Source organism: Onychostruthus taczanowskii, unplaced genomic scaffold (assembly GCF_017590055.1).
Source record: "Onychostruthus taczanowskii isolate IOZ18803 unplaced genomic scaffold, ASM1759005v1 scaffold34, whole genome shotgun sequence".
NCBI classification, from domain to species: domain Eukaryota; kingdom Metazoa; phylum Chordata; class Aves; order Passeriformes; family Passeridae; genus Onychostruthus; species Onychostruthus taczanowskii.
Window position 1 is genome coordinate 4,475,434 of NW_024500794.1, and position 20,821 is coordinate 4,496,254.

A 20,821-nucleotide genomic window follows, 5' to 3' on the forward strand; every position below is an offset into this window, starting at 1 on the left:
CCGTAAATTGTGATGCAAATCATTCAGCAAATCACCAAGGACAGGATATTCTAAATGAGTCTTCCTCTTGGGGCCTTATACATTTGTATATAGGGTTACACTTGTAGGTGGAAGAATGGGTGGGTGGGCTGATCTATGAAGTGGAGAAAAATAGTTTATTATAAGCCCTAATGTTCCTAAAGGAAGCCAGTCCTCTAAAGCTTCATCTGCAGCTTGTTACTCAGAATAGAATTATTCTGAAAAGTTTGGAGATGACTTTTTAAAGCTGTAGCATTTAAAATATTCCCTCAGTCTGGGACTATTAAAAAATGTCCCTAACTCTAAACTGGCTCATCTCCTAAATGACCTGGCAGCAGATTTGATTCATGCGTCGGCCTTGCTGAAGGTTGATGACTCTTAGTGAGTATTTGGCATGGGGAAGTTAGGGAATTGCAGAGAGAATAAAAATAGCTCATTATAGGCTATCCACAGGGAAAAGGGTAATTGTCTGCTCCTTAGAGCAAGGCAGAAAAGGGAAGAGGGCTCTGAGAGCTGCAACAGGTGAGAAGGGCTGAGTAAAGTTGCTGGTGTTTGTCCAGCTGCAACCAAGAAAAGAGAACAGGATGTTTTAAAGATGACACTGTATATTGGTGAGCCTGTCAGACTTACTAAATTTTCATTTTTTAAACTGTCTTCAGCAAGTGAAGAAGGACACTGAATCTTATTTTGAGTATTGAAAGGGAACTTTGGCTACAGTTCCTGCCGAAGTCTTGCTTTCAAGGTTACTATCATAAGGTTGTCAGGTTTTGTATGCAACTTTCCTGCTTGGTGTTAGGAAAAGAAGAAAATAATATCCAAACAAGAAATGCACAACATACTCCCCAAACTAATTAAAATAGCAAAAGGAAAATGGGCCCCAACCCCAAATCTTCTTGCTGTTTGCCTGCCTTCAGCATCCCTTCCCTCCTCATTTGCTCTGCACATTTTGAGTGAGCAAAGATGGGTACCCCATGCTCTGTAACACACGTTCAGCCTAGGGAGGGGATGTGGAGCACAAGGATGTTGGCTAAGCTGGGATATGTGCAGTAGTGAAGGGTAGCTGCTGCCAACTGGGAAGGAAGGGAACTGTGTTTCTGTGTTGTGTTTGGCCCTCTGGATAGTTTAAAAGCAAAATGGCAGTGGGGAATCCATGCTATGGGATCAGGTACCTGTACAGCATGCTGGGGAAAGATCAGCTGTCTCAGAACCACCACAGCAGCTCACCTCCAAGTGCCTTCAAAGAGCTCATCTGAGGGTGTCAACAGGACTTGCAGGTTGCCCAGGGATTTTGGAAGTTCTGGCACAAGTGAAGATTTAGCCTTTAAAAACTCCTGAAATGGAGCTCATCACCAGTTGGAACCAAAATGGGTCACATCTCCATTCCAATCTGTTCTGTTATACCAGTACAAATCCCACTAAAGCCCAAGGGCAGAGCCAGAAATATTCCATTTGTCTTTGGGGCAGATTCCCAGGGACTGCTAATAAAGAGGTACAAGTGACTCATACAGGGCATAAGCTTCTGAGCACTGTTCAGATGATGTTCAGCCTTTGGAGAACTGGGATCTCGCCAAGGCCAGAATTTGGCTCATTGCTCTTGAGTTTTTCCAAGCATTGACTTTTCATCAAGAATTAAAACAATCTGATGCTGATGTGCAGATAAAAACCAATGTTTGACTGAGTGTGCATTTTTCATTTTTACCAGGTATTTTAAAATAATGTAAAGTTTCAGGCTGATAGCACATTTAGGAACATCCATCCTAACGGGTACTTCGTTTCTTCAAGTTGCATGTTTCAAAGGATGGGCTAGAATCAAATTACCAGCAGTAATGACAGTGCTGTTGGTGTAATCCTGCAATATAAGCAATTTATGCAAACTCTGCTCTTGGCCTCCCAGTATTTTGCTGATATGTTACATGTGGAGCTGTGCTAGAGGACAAAAGCACCTCAGGCAAAATAGCAACACAACATCACAACGAAGTTTATGCCCTATACTGTCATTTGAAAAGAAAAGTAAAAGCTGTTCAGATTACATTTACAATTAGCATGTGATTTATAACAGGGAGCACTGAGCTGAGCCCTTTGCTAGAAATGAGAATAGGCACGTTCAAACATATAATGCCACATAATAATACAGTCTTGGCAGTAAAATTGTAACCTTGATTATTAGTGGTATTGTTGTGGCACTTAGAGGCCACGACTAACTTGAGCCACCCTTTGTATTAAGTGCCACATGAGCAGAGAGATCCCCTCCTCTGCAGGGCAGGCAGGCTATTAGCTGGGATGGACCCAGGCTGGCGGTGGGCAGGAGGTCAGGGGACTCGCCCAGGGTTGCTCACAGGGCTCAGGCACACCCAGCCTTAGTGACCTCTCCATTAGCTTGGGTTGCCTTTTGGCTCAGCCACACAACAGCCCAGCAAATGTGACAAATGAGGATTCCCTAGTACATCCTCATCCACACTGGTGTTAACTAAAAGTCCCAAGTGCTTTCCTCTCCCTCTGGTCCGTACAAAGCCTTCATTATCATTCCAGGGTCCATGTGTCAAGACAGGGTAAGCTGAGATCTGTGCAAACTCTGCTGATTCTTTCCTCCAAATGAAAACTAAAAATGTATAACTGTAGTAACAGATGATGTTGCAAAACTTACAGCTCTGGCAGCAGATGGTGCCATTATATGAAGGCACACATGCATCCATAGATATGAGAGTGTGTGTGTATACATATGATAAAGGAAGTTGCAATATGTGTATGGTCAAAGGCTGGCAATCATCCTCTTTCCTTATACACATGTATAGTTTTTATATGGTGTACCCAGAGGTAAGGGGGCCCTTTGTGAGAATGTCCTTTCTGCAAGGTGGGACTAACTTACAACACGGAAAAGTGGAATGGAAATTAGAAAAGGAAAGGCTTTCTTTGGTGAAATGATGCATGTTTAATAACACTGTACGTATATTTTGCATTCAGAAAGATGGAAAGACAGTATTGAACTGCATGGCTTTAACCTCCTCCCCTGAGTCTGCACACACACTTCAGTTTGCAACTAAGTACCATATGTTTTCCTACTTAGTTGGCATTATAATTTATATAGTACTACATGTTACCTGAAGTGTCTTGGAGTTGATATCTCTTCCACTCCTCTCCCCAGCAGGTCACAAGGAAAGACCTGTTCTTAAAATAGCTCATAGTTACTGGAATTTGCCATCTCATAACTATAAGTTTTCAAAATATATGTTACACATACCTGCCCTTTATATCCAGACCCACAGGCATCTGATTCTGACAGATCTGCAGGGCCACAGCTTGCTGCTGATGCAGCGGCAGGGCTTCAACAGGCTCACTGTGAGGCTGAATATAGCCATTTTCATTGAAGTTACCTAGTTTTGTTGTCCATCAAAATTCACTCTGGTTTGTGTGAACTTGTGCTCTGCTGGAGTAGGTGCAATGGAGGGCACAGAGGTGAAGTCAGGAATTTACTGAGTTTTCTTTTACTGTTCTCTTGCTGAAGAAAAAACGAATGTGATTTTCAGCTGAATCTGACACCAAAGCATTTGCTTCAGGCTTCGAGCACATCTAATGTGCCTGGTTTTATGGTAAGTAATGGGAACTAATAATGATGAGTTTCACCTCTGCCTAGAAAACAGCTATTTCAAAGTAATCTGAACCGCCAGTCTCCTCTGTGCTGATATATTTCTGCAGATTTTTATTAGGAGCAACTTAGTTGTGTGGGAGAGGCCGGCTGTGGTCCTAGAGTTCCCCCACTGTTCTCAGCCCTGTGCAAAGAGAGGAGAAATAGCACTACTGCAGCTCTATTGATTTCACTGGGGCTGGGCTTCCTCGGTCCCAAATAACTTGATGGAAATGAGCCCACTCACACTGGGCTGGCATCCAACAGATACTTTGCAATAGCACATCTGTATGAAATTTGGGAGACGTGTGCTTTTGTATGCCTGTGTGCAAGGGTGTGTTTCCCTATGTTTGCTCCTATTTAAAAGTGGAAAGTGTTTTCTTGTGTGCAGTTGGACAAATGTTCATATACTTTGTAATGTTCATATACTTGCAACTGAGAGGCGGCACTGCCAGATGGCCAGGATAAGGGTCTCCTTACTTGGAGTGGAAGAGTGGCTTTTTCCATCTCCTGCACCTCAGTAATCCTCACTAATGCTGGAAGTGTCCTTTTGTTTCAGTGTGTTTCAGTTGCTACAGCTGTTAAGGGAAAAAAGCAAGTATACAGCAAGAGAGCATATTCCTCTTCTGAGGCTCAGTGATTGACACCTCTGTAGATCTGGCCAATACTGTCCCTTTCCAGTAGCAAGCTGAACCACGCCTGCCAATTTTCATTTCAGAGGGAAGTAGTGAAAACTTTGAAAGAGCAGGGAGGCTTCTCTCCTGCACACAGCCTCCCACTGTCCTGTAACAACCCAGACATGTCTGAATGCTTTCTCATCACAGGTGCTCTCCTTAGATGGGTTCCTAGAAGTGCACCAGATTTATGAGGGAAAGGAAAAGGCCAAGAGGGCTCCAGCTCCACCTCCCACAAGTACCAACCTCTGTGTTGTGCGCTTGCAAAACAGAAGGGGAGTGGTCCCACCACTGTGCAGCTGCCACTCATGGTGCCACTGCATCTTCTCCTCTCAGGGTCAGCAGGATGAGCATGTTGGAGGTGCACCACTGCCACTGGCCCTAACACAATACGACTTAGTGTATCAGTGAGAGCAGTGCCCTACCAGGGGTGGTGGTGGTGGTGATGCTTTTCCAGTGTAGGAAAACACAGATACTTTAACCACAGTGCCTTATATGACAGCTACCTCAGTGCTCTACTTCCTCTCTCTGTCCCAAGCTGGTTGTCCACCCTCTCACAAGACCATGATTTGGAACTGCACATCCAGTCACCTTTCATGCCTTCCTCTTCAAACAAAACCCGTGTTGAAATCCACTGGCAGGCAGCATCCATGACTTTGAATAGTAAATACAAATCTCTCCCATTGCCTCTCTGTCTCTCTCTCTCTGTTATTAAGCTGACAGGCACTTAGCCAATTATCCAGTCGTCATCTCAGCTGTATTTATGAAGGAGGAAGAGACAACGCACACAGCTCTTGTCTTCAGGGCTTCAGCTGAGTCTCCCTTGTGTGCTGTAGCATTTCCCCTTGTCTGAGCTGCTTAGAATACATGGGGAAAGAAACCAGTGAAGGGGTTTGGTTGAGAAGCGGGGTGGGGAAGTAGAGGTGGGGAAAGAGGTCTGCTCCCCCAGACCTGGGGCATGCCAGAGCTGTAACTGTTTGGCACTGCTTTTGTGTATAAATTTGGCAGAGCGCACATGCCTTTGTTGCATAAGGTTGCGATGGATGGGGAATGCGGTGGCTGTGGGTACTTGCAAAGTCCTTTTGCAAGGATCAAAAGTCAGGAACTATGTGGTGGCAGATTGTGAGTCTGTGCCTTAAAGTGATGGAGTCACATGTACTTGGAACGTGGTGTGAATTTGTGACTTGGATCCAGGAGCCACCTCTAATCTCTGATGCAGTACTCCGCCTAGAACATACAGCCTGCGCTGGCTCAAGTGTTTACTCCAAACAGCAAAATTTAGGCAAATAGCACTGAAGTGTTCTGTGAATATTTTCATGAATGTTGAAAATGAATTCACTTTGGCTGCAGCTGTGCTTCCTTTGTGTGTGTGCATGTGCATCTTCTTTTCTCTCCCCCTTGTGAATAATCTGAGTGGATGAATTTTCTTTGCCCTGGCGTTCACGGACAGAATGTTTTTAAAAGGTCCATAGATGAGCAAAACAAGGCTCTAGCAGCAACTTTTGCAGCTGGAAGCTCTGTCTGTACAGATCTGCAGGCATGTGCCCCTTTCTTACCTTAAGCCAAGACACTAATTTTGTGTGTATGCCTGTGGTGCTCTTGATATATATTTATGTTGGATGCTGCTTAGGGAGCACTGGACATGGTTCTTGTAACCCCTCATAGGAGCCCAGGCATAAAAGCAGTCGAACAAGTGAGATGTAGAGCTGATCACAGCTTGAGCCACAATAATTTATGTGCACGTGACAAGAGAAAATTACCTTTAAACTCTGCATCCAACCAATCAATCTTGCAGCAGCCTGTTTTTGCTCAAAAAGGTGCCTCAGGCCAAGCCTATCAAGCTCAGAAAAAGAAAGGTTAAAATGTTCCAACATCATTATCTCTTCCTTTTCCTTTGGAGGAGAGGAACCACGGTGACAAAGCCTAGCTGATCCTTTACATCAGCTCCTTTGTAGCGAGTTTCATTCCCACCTCCAGCCCTGATTCCCAACTGGAGTCAGCACAAATTTGTCCATGGTCAGGCCCAATGCTTATGTGGACAGAGAATAGAAAGGAAAACATGTGACAGAGAGGACCAGGCACAAATAAGCATGTTGGAATTGGAAAATGCTCAAGAGGGAAAGAAAATGTCACCACTGCAAGGCAGCAATTATTGAGTGCGGCAGGTAGTACAGGTATGCTAGGAAACCCCCCTCTGTTCCATGGTATCCTCTGAGCTTGGAGAAAAGTGAGATTCCAGGAGTGATTACTCCTTGAAAAATTATTGTCCCCTCTCTGCCAAATATGATGTAACATGATCCATAGTCTCCATCCCTGCAGCAATAGAGTGGGGAGCCTGCACCAGCTGAGGCTCTTGTTTATTGGGGCTTCACAGGGGAAGGGGCAGTGGAGCCTCCCACCTCCTATGAGCGGAGACATGTGTGGGCTGTGATTTAGTGGGCCAAGCTTGTCCCTTCAGTGCAGGCAGGTTTATTAGCAGTCCTCTCGAGTCAAAGGACAAGGGAGGGTTTAAGCTGGTGGAAGAAGATGGAAGGGGGCTGCTGCAACCTGCCTTCCCTACCCCCTTTTCACATCTGCTGCCCCCTTAGCCTTTGGTGTGCTGGTTGAATAGCACAACCCCCTGACATTTCACAGGCAGGTTCTGTCCCATCTCCAGCCCTTCAGACTGGCCCCGCAGTGTATTCATTTCTCTTCCTACACAGAATGCCTGGTGCATATATGTTCTGTGAGCTCATAGAAAGGGTGTGTGTAGGAGGGCTAGTAAGAAATGGGGCTGTGTCACCAGTAAAGCTCTTCCTCTTCCTCGCTTCCAAATACAGTTGGATGACTTTTGCCTCCCAGTGATGTGTTTCTCCTGCTTTCAGTTGTGATCCAAGTTGGAAATGGAGTGGTAGGAGATCCCGTTCATTTATGAAGTGATTGACAGGCAAGAGCTTAGGCTGCAGGCTGGTGTGAAAGCCACCTTGCTGCTGTCAGCAGAGGAATACACTGCAGTGCACGCTTGGTGTGCTGTGATTCTACTCCTGGAACTTGGAAGGAGGTAACTGGGGGCTTTGTCTCCCTCTGTTGTAGCTCTTACTTGGGTGGGAAGCTTGACACTCTTGCGTGACACTCACATGGGGTGACACATCAGTGCTGGGATGCAGATCTGAGATTTTCTTCTGCAAGTGGCAAAGAAGGCAGATGCGTTTAAAAGACAATGGCTGTGCAATGTTAGGGAAAATTCTCAGTGTTCAAATTGCCAGACCTTTCTAACCTTGAAGCATAAGGACTTTAGCTGGCGAGTTACGATCATTTCAGCCAGATTTGTCCATGGAAGAAGCTGTAGAAACTTTGGAGTCAGCTCCATGTTTGGCCCCCCAACCATTGTCATGAAACCGTGAGATGTTACAGAAAACTAAAGCCATTTGCTGGTGCTGTAACAGGGGTGTTCCTAGGTGCTGGTCACTCTTTATTAACCTCCTGTGGCACTTCTTTTTGTAAGGCTGTGTCTCTGAAGCTCTGGTGAAAACCCACACATCTTGGCTGCTTTTACACTTAAGGGAAACCTGAGATTGGCATCCATAATCAGGAGCAGAAGGTGCTGCAGGCAATCTGTTTTCCTTGCACTGCATTAAACCCATTTTAGTTTTTTCAGTTAAATATCAAATTATCTGTCCACCCACACATCCTCCCCACTGCATACACTGTGGTTAGGGATGGGCCATCTGTAGGACTTTTACCTGGGTAAGGGGGTCCACGGGGGTTCTTGCGTAACATGCTTCATGCGTATTCATTGGCCTTTACAGTGGCATTTCTTTCCTTCCTATTCTCCTGGCTGGTCTCCAGTACTGGCAATGAGTCAGAGGCATGCAGGTCTATCAATTTGGAAAGTGTGTCCCAAGGAGAAGGAACATGTGCAGCTTTGTTCTTCCCTGACTTGGGAAGGAGCACTTAAATGCAGGCCAGGTGGGTCAAGGACTTTGGACATGGTCAGACCAGTTAGCCTTTCAAATGCCTTTTTTTTTCTCCCACAGGACGCTCAAAGTGGGAGCATCATCCAGCTCCCAGAGCAGAGAGAAGGAAGGGCACACATTAGATTTTACAGCATCGTTGTGTTGTGCTATAGATGTGTCCCTGCTTCAGTGACTGCTTGCTGATCACTGCAGCAGGGTCCTGTGTCTCTTTGGAGTGCTTCGTGTTTCTAACGAGATGTGGTCCAGTTGGATGGACTCCAGAAAGAGGAAGTGGAAATGATCATAAATCTAGACAGCATACTCAAGAGAAGACATGGATGGAAATGGGGCTGTTAGGACTAAAGAAGAGAGGACTAAATGTGAGATATGCATAAGAGCATGCAGGTACATAGGACACAAAAGAAAAGAATTACATCTTCTGCAGAAGAAGATGGGGAGGAGTTTAAGATTATAGCAAGACAGGTTTGATGTCGGTAAGCTCTGCAACAGTAAAGATAGCAAAAAATTGAGTCAAATTTCCTTGGGAGGCTGTGTAACTCCATCTCTGGAGGGCTTTAAGGACTGACTAGACATGTACAAGGAGTGACAGATGCCACAAATGACAAAGTAGAACTGATCTGTCTTTCACAGTGTAGAACAGACTAGATAGTTCCTTTGGGTCTCTTCTACCTCTGCTGCTTGATTCTGTGCTGCCTTCAGGCTCGGAGAACAGCAGCAGCATAGGCAGAAATGCAGCTGAAAGGTTCAGGTAAGTGCCTCAGTGAGATGCTGAGTGAGCCTTGGCCAGGAAGTCCTTACCCATTTCTTCAGCTGTGGCTGACCTTCTCCCTTCCATCTAAGGGACATAATGTGCTCCAAGGAGACTGTCATCAGTGCCACTCCAGTCCAAGCATATGACACTTAACCTAGCTGGCAAAAAGAAGTAAGAATCAGTGTCAACACTATCGCTAAAACTGATTTTCTTCTGCAGGGACTCAGATTTTTTTTCTCATCTGCTGCCCTTGGAGGGCCACAGGACCTGCAGGATGTTTTACTGTAAGCATGGTAGGGAAAAACAAGTCGAAGGCTCAGTGTTTTATCTGGGAAAGTTTGATGATGTTGCTGAATGCTCACTTCATGAGGCTTTGTCAGCATGTTCTGTAAATAAAATGTCACCTTTTATCGGTATGAAATAACTTTGTGCATTGGTATATGAGCCCACGAGGATTTGAGTCTACCTGATGAGGGTGGATGTGGCGTAATTTATGAGTACTGCTGGGGCTTTTCCCCACTAGGGAGGTGGCATGTGACATGAGGCCCAAAGTGGAGCAGGTGGCAAGCCTTGCAAGTACTGAGCTCCATGCCTTTAGCAGTGAACTGGGTGCTTGTGAAGCAATGAGAAAACTCCAGTGCAGTGAGGATGTAGGGGTCAGTAGAGTCTTAAAAAGTTGAGGAGCAATTTAAGAGAAGAAAAGGCATTCAGGGAAGGAGGGGAAGAGCATAAAGGGGCCTGATGTAAAGTTTGGAGTAATGTGCTTGGTGTTAATCTTTCTCTACCTGTAGTGACCCAGGCTGTTGCTAACCTGGCCAGGCAAGCTGCCAGAGGCTGTCTCCATTGCTCACCCACCATCCACTCTCATCTTGTCTCTGACTGGTGTTTTCTTGTCAGCATTTCTCTCCCACAGATCGATTCTTCCTTGGCTCATCCCAGTGATTTTAAGCATAGAGAGAAACTTCCTCTTGGTGGTGAGAGATAATCAAGCTGAATATTAGCCATCTCTGAAGTGCAGGCAGTCCGTGAGCAGAGCCAAAGTCAATATCTTGGCAGATGTTGCCTTGCATTGATTTATCTTCTCCTGGAGCAGGTCTCAAAGAAAGCAGCATGGTCACCTGGCCAACCCCCAAAACATTTGCAGGCTACATTAGCTTGCTTGATTTGGTCTCCAGAAGCTGCTCTCCTCAGTGTCAGGGGGTAGAACAGCGTGGTGCCAAACTCACAAATCCCTCCTTTGTGCTCATCAGTGTTATTTCTTGCACTGAGACACATCCTGGGCTCAGAGCACCAGCTCATGGTGCTGAGCTAAGCCAGCCTCATTTACTGGCTTAATGGAGCAAGGCAACAAATTTGTGTGCTGCTGCTGGTGAGGGGAGAGGAACAGGAGATCCATGCCCCAGAAAGGCCTTGCAACATGGGGGTTTTTCCTTGCAGGGAATCTGGATGTGTCAGAGAGGAAGAAAGGGAGAGGAGCTTCATCTCAGCAGCCAGAATGGGGGGAAATAGGAAGGGCCTCTCTTCAAGCCAGAGGAATTACAGTCAGCAGATTGCTGTGCAGGACAGGGTGGGAGGGAAGGGGGGCTGCTGGCAGATAGAGGGGGGTGGTGGAGGCAGGCTGTGGGGAAACCAGCTGCCAGGCTGGAGGACCAGGTCGGAGTGCTGCTCCTGGGCTTTGCCCTGTCAGAACAAGCACACAAAGCATGCACGGCTACCTGTATAGAGTTCCAGTCCCAAGCTCCCCAGCATAATACACTCTCTGTTTTCAGAGACCTTTGAGGTCTCCTCCTATGTCTGGCAACTCCAGGTTTGGCTTTGGCAGGAAAGGGACTCCAGCAGAGTAGGCAGGGGGTTTTTCAAAACCACAGCTAAAGAGAAACCATCTGTATGATCTCAAGTAACAGACACTTGCATGCAAAACCCATCCCCTTTGGTACCATCCCCTTCCCCCAGCCCCCATCTCCCCAGCCCTGGCTTAGCCGTCACAGCCCCTCTCTGCCCACCCTGCCGTTTTCATGCTGGAGCAGCAGGCACTGCACAGATACATAAACCACATCTCTGGTTCTGCAGTTTCCCCCAGGGTGTGGACAGATGCTGATTGTCTTCATGCCCAGTTGGGGACAGCAGGAATTGTTATAAATAGCATCAGTCCCTTGCGTGGCAAAGACAGAACTTTCCCCTAGAAGTCCATCGCTCTGCTCCCAGGACTCACTGGGAGGTCTCTTAAATGTCACAGAACGTTTGCAGCAGAGAGTACCTCTGGAGGCCTCCTGTGGGTTCAGGGCTTGATCCAGGCAGAAAATGGAACAAGTTTGCTGAATCGTTCCTCACAATCTGATTTTTTCTGCCTGTCCTCATCATTTTTATGTGAATGGCAGTTTCTGTTCAGAAGAGACTTGGGATTAAAATAGGAGTAGCTGCAGAAGTGAGCACTTAAGATGCATAAACCTGATGTGTTGAGGAAAGAAATAGGTCTGGAGCAGCATGGGGGATATAGGGATGCCAGGACAGAGCTGGTGTGGGAAGCCCCAGTTCAGGAGAACTTTGCTGGGGGTACTGCCAGTACCACAAAAACAGAAAGGGGTGCTAAGAGCAAGAAAACTTTCCTGCAAGAAAGTAATATGCTTTTCCAGCACTAAAGATTCCCTCTGCTCCCCTCAGGGGTTGATTTGCTTCTGTAGGAGCGCAGATTGCACAAGGAGCCAAAAGTAACCTGTTTAGAAGCAGGGCTGCTCATCCTCCCTCTCCTCTGCTCCCTGCCCTGGGGCAGAGGGTGTTGCTGAATCCCTTTGCATCTCTGCAGCTGACACCAGGCTCTGCCCTCCTGACAGCAGCCGGACAGCCCCTGCTGCAGCCCCATGTCAGCCTTGGGCACTGCTTGCTGCTCCTGCGGCTCTGTTTGCATCAGCAGAAGTTCCTTGGCTGGGGCTTTGTGGCTACAGGGGCTGTGCTGGCTGTGCCAGCCGGAGATCTCCCTGCGGGCATCGCGGGGAGAGGCCCTAGTGGTGTGTGCGCGCTGATATTTAAATTAAAGTTACTCATAGGAGATTCAGGGAGTAAGAAGGAGCAGTACCAAGACTTGGATAGCCTCCACATCACGTGTGCCTCGCAGAGGCTCCCCAGTGTCCCATGGAGGCCCAGCTTGGACTGCTGCTGTACCATATATTAGGCTGTTGGTCTCTGTTTGTGATTTCTGCCCTGTCCTTGCTTGTTCTTTGGTTTCCTTTGTGTTTATTATTCTAATTTATTGAGTTACCTGGAGTGTTTTCACAGACACCAAGGCTGCTTTGCAGAAATTAATGGTTGTGCATTCTGCTTGTTGGTGCCTTACATAGACCTTGATTTTATGTGATAGAGACTAAAATATGCTCAGAGAAAATGAAAATATTAACCTTTATTAAAAACATGTGTAGAAAAGTTGCTGTCAGATCTATGTCAGGGCATATGAGTGCTTTGAGATTATTTAGCTCAGTAGCCCCTGCCATTTCTGAACCTCAAAGTATTTTAATTGATTTCCATTTGAGACAAGCTACTCTTTGTCCCCATTTTCTAGTGTGGGAAACTGAGGCTTGAAAAGGAGATTTGCCTTAGCAAATCAAATTAGTGACCAGACATAGGTGACCAAAATCTTTGCTGGCTGGATCCCCAGTTTTTAGGTCTTGTTCAGAGCTGTGCTACCTAACTGGCTGCTGGACTAGAATATCACATTAATGTCTCCTAATGTAATGCAAAAGCAGGAGATCATCTTTCCTCAGTTGTGGTCAGAAAGGCCAGATCTTGGCAGTTCCAATTTTGTGGAAATGAAGCTGTGGGAGGGAACACTCTACTTCTTTTGTGTTCCAAAGGAAATCTATGACTGGAGTTTGCCATCTGAGTGTTCTCCTCAGTGAAATGGAGATTCTGGTCCAGAGAATGAGCATCTTTGTAAAGGAGGAAGCTACTTCCCTGCATTTTTGTAAAGGAAAGGAAGAAATTGAGTGGAGATACCGGCACATAGCAGTGCAAAGTGTTTTGTGGGGTTTTGATGTGCTTATTCAAATTTTTTTGGAAAGGAGTAAAGCAGGATCTCTAAAAAGGTGGTTACAATCTGTGTAACAGCTCACACAGCTCTGCAGGAAGATCAAGACGGGGTCATAGGAAATGACAGGCCTGTAAATCTTGCAACTATGTAGGTGGCAGGTCCTTTCAGGGGCTGATACTATAAATCTATTGAAACAAGCTGCCTGTTCCCTAGAAGTTTGCTGGGAAACTGCACTCCTTGATTGGTCAGGGAATGCCAGATGCAGCATTTTGTGGAGATCACAGAGTCACTAGGGGTGACATGATACAGGGTGCAATTTTCAGCTGCTGGGACACAAGCCATCTGAAAGGGAAGTTTCTTCAGGTCCTCCATGAACTCATTAAAACCTAGGATGATCATTTTCCTCTCCTGCTTGAACACTTAAAAGTCCTTAAGAGAGAGTGCCTTTCAAACAGACTCTTGTTTAGCATATATGAATTTCCTCCCAAACAGAAGAATTTAAGAAACAGCAGATGATAGCAGAACCCTTTTACATCAGTATCTTGCATTTTTAAATTTGCATTATATAAGAAAATACAAAAACCTCCTAAGTGGGCAAATATGCAGAATCATAGAAATAAATTGCTGATAGGAGAAATTTCTGCGTCCTGGACAGATTGTTTCCTGCTTGTAGTCTGAAGCAAGAGGATTGATATCACTGGTGTTGGGGGGAAGGGGGCATGAGCAGGGATTTGCCCATCTATAAAGTGACCATTGGTATCCTGTAACGTACTGCTTTTTGGGACAGTGTTAGGCCTGGGTGCTACCTTGTGGCAGTGAATTACACACGTTATCATACTTAGTAGAAAAGCAGCAAATCCTACCCAGCCTTACATGGGCAATGTTTGTTGTATGGGATATTCCCTACCTTTATCACCATGTTTGCCTTTGCTGTATTCTTCACTGTTTTATATATCCTTCATTCTCCAGCCTGCTTTGTTTCTTCTTTGAAGCAAAAGGCCCCAGTGTTTTCAATCTCCTCTCTTACAGATATTCTGTGAGGTCTCTAACTCATTGCTGTCCCTGAACCCTTTTTATTTCTTTTGCATCTTTTTCAGATAGGATGACCTGATATAGAACACTGTATTGCAGTACACTACTGCATCTAGCCTCATTTTTTGTCTTTGTCTCAGTGCATCCTATCATTATGTTTGGGTTCTTGTTCATTCTGAACAGAGGATTTTTATGAGTTTGCCACGCATTAATCCTAATTTCTGAATGACTGTGGTTAATGTAGAAGCCAACAAGGTAACTCAGATAATGTCTTCCAGAATGTGCATCTTCTAAAATTGTGTGCTTGGTCAGTGCTTCTGCTCAAGACAGGGCATAACCCGGCAGAATTCCTTTGTCTCACTTGTTTGTAAACTGAGTTGATGCACTGCTTATTTGAGCTCTTGTTTTATGGAGCTGTCCTTTTTTTTTTTTTTTTCCCCTTAAAATTACTTTTTCTTTAAGCAGTCTTATTGCGTTCCCTGGAATCTTTGAGGTGAGGTGTCACCTCTGGTAAGGGTGTAAGAATGCTCCTGTGGAGAGGTTGCTGTGCTCTGCTCATCAGTCAAGCACAGTCACTTCTGAGGTGGAACCCTGTAAGTATTAAACAGCAAATGACAGTAGGTTCAAGACAAGAAAAAAAAGAAGAAAACATCCAGTTTCAACTGCAGGGACTGTTTTGGAAGGCAGATTATAATTAAAGTAATCAAAATTCAGACATTCAGACAGTCGTTGCACTCAGTGCCTTTGAAAAGTGTCAAGCTTTGATTATAACTCATCTTTTTGTTTATAATCTTATCATACAAAAGATTTTGCCCAAGGAATGTGCTGTCTCCAATACTTAGTCCCATGAAGATAGAAGATACTAAGTAGTGTCTTTGACTAGAGGCAACCCAAAGCCAAAACCATTGTGAAACCAATCCTCCTGCTGCACCAAAGCATGAGACATACCCAGAACTCTGCCACTCTGCACATCATTGGAATAAAACTCTCATCAGCATCTTTCAAGGTTCATTAGATTATTTTTTGCAGGTGAGGAAGTAGGGAAAAAATATTCAGGTGGGAAGAAATGGGTATGGATGCTGGTGAATGAAGAAGCAACTTTAAAAATCAGAGCTAGAAAAGGAGAAATGTTTAATACATGCTGCCTCAGAGCCAACTATTTTGGGCCTGCTTGTTGCTTGACTACATACTAGACCACTATGATTATTTCAGTTGCACTTTATTTGAGCTATGTTATTTCCTATGAAACAAGTCTTTCTGCTTTGTAACAAACTTCTTAAACCATGTGACTGACCTCAGTTTCCAGGAGAGCCCTGCTGGAGAGTACAAATGTGCAAGTGAAAGGCATTTGCACAAAATGCACTGCTTGGTGTGGTTTTGACCTCAAATACACTCTAATAAGTTGTTGGTAGCAGAGACTGAGATCACATGATACTCAACAGTGAATAGCTTACCTTCTATTATTTTCCCCCTATTTAAATTAAGAGCCAGGTGAAGGAAGTTGGTATTCTAAGTGTGTGTTTCTGAAGAACAGTAAATCCAGGACTGTCTCTTTAGTGAAAGCCCCTAGAGTTTTTGATCTCCTAAAAGTAATACCAACCTAGTGTGTGTAGTACAGCCTATTGGTATGTACTTCCTGAAATCTTTGGAGTGGATGGGGACATGCCCGTACTTAGGACGTGAAATACAGTAACTGCTAGATTGATAGTAGTGGCAGACTTCAAGGTCTGTTTGAGACCTTCTAGGAAAAAAAATCAACCCTGTGCAAATCCAGTATTCTACCTGCTTCCCCTCTTCTGGGAGCATGCCCCTGTGGAGCCTGGCAGAGCTGGAAGTCCCTTCAGATAACCAGGACTTTGGTACATTACAAACTAAAACAGCTTTTCATATAATCTCCTTCCCACATCTCCTTTCCTCCCAGAGAGTGCTTTGCCTCCCACTCCATCTCTGTAAGTTCTCTCTCTCTCTGTTCAATCCTCTAAAGCATTTTACAACTCTAATTAGACACATATCTCCACTTTACTACTATTTAAAAGGGTAAGCAGTTAATGTTGTAAGACTGAGAATGCCTGGTAATTAATTACTAACTCTAAGGACCTGGCTATCTCTCTAACCAGCCTTGTCTCAAATAGCATCTCTCTCTGTTAAAACCTCTGTTCACAGTAATTAAACAGTAGGGAGGAGAAGCACCTTGGAGCCTGCCCAACCAAGTCTGTCTGACACAAAGTGCAGCTCTGTCAGGCAGTCCTTTTTTATCTATCTGTCATGGACATAATGGGACAAAAAATTTTGATGACACCCAAGTACACTCCAGCTCTGTCCAAAAGAGACTTCTGTAGCAGGATCCCCTCTGTGCCACTGCCATTGAAATAAAAAACCAGTTGGGATCCTTCTCATCTCTGGGGAACCAACGCTTCCCTAGGAGGATGACAGGCAGTGCTCCCACCCTGTTCCCAGAAAACAAAGTATTATAAGCTGAGGAAGTTGGTTTGTGCTGCTGCCTCTGAACAATAAAGCAATTTGTGTTGGAGCCTCCTGCAGAGCAAAGCCTGAGCAGTGCTTGGGTCAGGTTCTGCTCTTCACAATGGTCTTCAGCCAACATGTTTGCAGGTAGAAGTGCTGCTGTGGTGGTCACAGAAGTTTGTTAAGCATATACTGTGCCTTATGACACAGAGGGAGGTGATGATTGCTGGAGGAATCTGTGGTTTGCAGTGAGAACACACTGAAAGCTTGGTCTGTGGACTTGTAACCTGGAATAGTTATTGGCTAGCTGGATGCATAGAGTCTCACCTCATCAGTGAAAAGTTTTAAATGCAGATGTGTCCATATGCAGTGAGCATGGAGGTAATGTGGGAGATGGCATACCAGACAGGATAGCAAGCCTGGAAGACCCAGGGTTTGTTCTCTACCCTGCTTCTTACTGTGTGTGGACTTTGGCACATCTTTTCCCCCTCCTAGTTTTCCTTTTTCTTATATATTATATGATAGGGATAAAAATACCTAACACCTTCAAAAAGTGCTTTGACCTCTGTTAATGAGAAGTGTTAAGTAATGCTTGGTAAAAGTAGGATGGCTTTATTGTCTTCTGTCCAAAAATCACTTCACGTTACCTACTTAATTGCTCCTGTACTTTTAACTGTGAGAGATATTCTTGTTTTCTTAAACTGTCTTATGGTGTGTCTGTGCACTGCTAACAAGCTCTGCTTTTCATGTCTAAAGGGAGGTGCCCTTCTGTGATGACTGAAGTGATTGTTCATTGTTCCTTCTTCATCTCCCAAAGGCGCTGCCAGGTTTTAATGGACTATTCATCAAGTGCTTTGGGATCTTTTGATGGAAGCAGCCTGGGCAAGTGCATGGTTCTCACTGCATAGTGAGATGGTGGCATGCACCTGTTTACTTATCAGCTTTGTTTGCCGTGAATAACTAGCCCTTTTCACTGGACAGAGAAGTCCAGCAGCAATAACACTGTTGTGAACTTTACATGTGAAGAAAGACAAAGTTATGTCCAGCTCCCCTTTCTAATTGTTTGAGTTGGCTAGATCTATGGAAAAGATAGGGAAATTGGGTTTGGGATTTTGGTTTTGTTTGTAGCTGTTTCGTTGGTTGTTTTTTTAAGTGGGGTTCACTCCTTTGTTGTTGCACAGAAAATACTTCTTCCAAACTGGTCAGGACCAGTTGCTGTGAGTTGATAAGAGCTGAGCCCCTGTGTGCAGGTTTATCTTCTGTGCAGTTCTTGTAGTTTTACAAGCTTTATTATCCGTAATAAAGGATAACAGGACTCCTTGTGCATAACAGGACTCAGGTGCATTTGTTCTGCCAGTACATGCTGTGCATGTTTTATTGCATGGTACCTCACGCATGGTACCTCCTGGTACCCCAGCATAGCACCCCTTGTCTCTGCACTTGTGTCTCAATGGATGGGAAAACAAGAGGAACAAGAGGAAGATGAACATGTCAAAGTGAGGGAGAGGGCTGACCTTCATGCATATATGTCTGTCCTGCCTGGACATAGTTACCTGATTTACAGTGCCACAGTTTTCCAGTTATATTTTGAAAAGGCTGATCCTCAAAAAGGACAATGCATTGTGTAGCCATGATATTTTATGAAAAATCCTTTGCTAGGATTTTTCCCTCTTGAGGAGCCTCAGGAGAGAAATGTAAACAATAACTATCTGCTGTGGAATGCAACAGGTGCAGCTATGCTTGGTGCATGTTGGTTGTTTCTAATTAATGGCCAATCACAGATACAGCTGGCTCGGACTCCCAGGGAGTCACAAGCCTTTGTTATTCATTCCATTCTTGTTCTTTCTAGCCTTCTGATAAATCTTTTCTCACCATTCTTTTAGTATAGTTTTAATGTAGTATTTTAATATCATATATATCATAATATAATAAACCAACCTTCTGAACATAGAATCAAGCCTCGCGTCTCCACACATGGGGCACCAGACACAACAGCATTGCATTCCTGCTGTCACAAATATCTTTCCCTCATCTCCTCCTACTCCATACTCTCTGGGGAAGTTCTTCCTTCCTCTCTGGCCCTATGTACCTCAGCTCTTTCTTTTCTATTTTTTGCTTCTTCTTTCTTTTTTTTTTTTCTTTCATCGTCAGTTATCTTTGGCTTTGCTTATTTGGTTTTTTGTTTGTTTTTGGTTTGTTTTGGGTTTTTTTTTTTTTTGGTTGTTTTTTTTTTTACTTCTCCTTTCTCATTCATTTTTCATTTCTCTCTTCTCATTTATCCGACAGCCTCATTTACTTTCTCATTCTGGTTGTCTCCCCTCATCCTCTTTGGTTGATGTCCTGGCTGCAGCAAGGCTGAGGGACAGACAGCACTCAGGTTGTCCAAGCTTTCCTCCAGGTAGTGCCCCTCCCTAGCCATGCAGGAGTCACCCCAGCTTGCTGGGCTTTTGTTGTGCTCCTGGCAGCCTGGGGTTGGTAATAGCTATATCCCTTGTGAAGTGCCTTGAGCTCTGCTTATTCCTGCCGTGGCCACGCGAGCCAGGGCTGTGCATCTTCTCCCTTTTTGCTGGGTCCTGAGCACACAGAGAACAAAAAGGAGAATCCTCCTTCAGGGGGCTTATGCTCCGAGCATTGGGGATAAGAGGTGAATACAGACAGAAACGAACACATGGAAAGCAAGAAATGCTGCAAGTCGACATAATATCGTCAGTCAGATCCTACAGAAGTGCTAAATAATATTATTCCCACTTCTATTTCCTTTTCTGCTAGCTTTTCTATTCTTTTAATCACTTTTGGGCCTTCTTTTTTCTTTCACCTTAGAGATTATAGGGCTTTGTCATTTTGTTTCCAAGAAAAGGGAAAGAGTGCAGAGTGTTTTCATTAGGCCAAGGGCTGGAGGGAAGGAGTGAGTCGTGGTATTTGCTAGCTTTAATCTTTATGGTAATACTTCAGTAAATATCTGCTGTTCTTTCTCTCCTGTCAGTGTGGCAGCCTGTGAATGATATGGAGCTGAGATCAGGGAAGAAGAGGGAACTGCAGAGAGGATTAGAAGGTTAAGATAGGATTACAGGGTCAAAATGGGAAAAAAAAAAGGAGAGAAAAGAAACAGCAAAAGAGAGGAAAAGAAAATGAAGTGTAGTGCTTGTGGCAGGGGAAAGGAAGGAAAGTCTACAAGGTACCAAGACAAGATGAGAATTTTATGAATGGGTCGATGCATTCAAAGGTCCTAGAGTCAATAGTCTCTCTAAAATGATTTATTGAAGAAAAATTAATTTGTCTTATGTCACCCCATGAAAATGTTTTTGTTTTTTTTTTTCCCTTCATCAGTCCTAGGGATGGGGTCTGCAAGGGCTGAACCAGAGGGATGCACAAACACTCCATTACCCCAGCAGCCCTCCTTGCATGGGAAGGTGCAGTGGGTGGGAAATGTGGCTGTCAGGAGTCTGTCACAGCTGAGTCTTTCAGGAGGGGGGCGAGAGCCCCACAGCCACACAGGTGGAGGATCTGATATTGGGAAAGTTGCTGCTGAACACTGACAACCTCACCCACTCCCCTGGGGTCCTACTGCTCCATGCCCTACTTTTTGACTGCCTCCTGCTGAGAGTGACAGAAAAACAGAAGAAGGTGCAAGGGTTTGTTTCCTTGAGCTCCTCTGCGTGGAGCTGAGGGAGCAGCTTGTGAAGCAGGTTCGGATTTGGGGCTTTGAACATCACGACAGTTTCAGTCCTGCTTTTGGTTTGTGTAATCAGAAGGAAATAATGGATAAAGCTTGTTTGGACTGAGAAGGAAATGACCCAGACCATTGCACACATTTAAGGTATTTGGACGAATTAAACCAAACAAGTCAGATGCCTGATCTGCTGCTTCTCTCTAAAAAATAATGACACAAGAAAAGCTAACACAAATACCGCATCAGGGCTTGGTAACAAAGCTGTTGGAGTTAGGGCAAAATGAAAGTCTCCCTTGCTCAGCGTGAACTGAATTTCACATCCAAAGTATTCTCACCTCTGGCGATGCTAGTGAAATATAACCATTCCTCTTCTTGTTACATGTCACGTAACAAAAAGGCACAGAGGCAGTGAAATGGCTTCTGATCCGATGTCAGAGAGAGAGACAGAGGTAGCAAGCTGGGAGCTGAGCATGACTTGCAGCCCCTCATGCTTTCCCAAGCAGACCATGAGGCCTGACCTGTCATCTGTGTCACAGGCTCTGCTGCTGGGTTAGCCTGAGTTTTGCAGGAGGGAAAAGAGTGCCTTTCTGGAGGTAAGGATTAGGAAAAAGGAA

The 20,821-nt window shown here is 44.8% G+C and overlaps 1 protein-coding gene across 2 annotated transcripts in view; it reads left to right on the forward strand.

Moving 5' to 3' along the window:
* Window positions 1-20,821, forward strand: part of LOC121339259 (limbic system associated membrane protein) — a 982,855-nt gene that overhangs the window by 688,870 nt on the left and 273,164 nt on the right. The gene's annotated exons all lie outside the window — the stretch shown is intronic.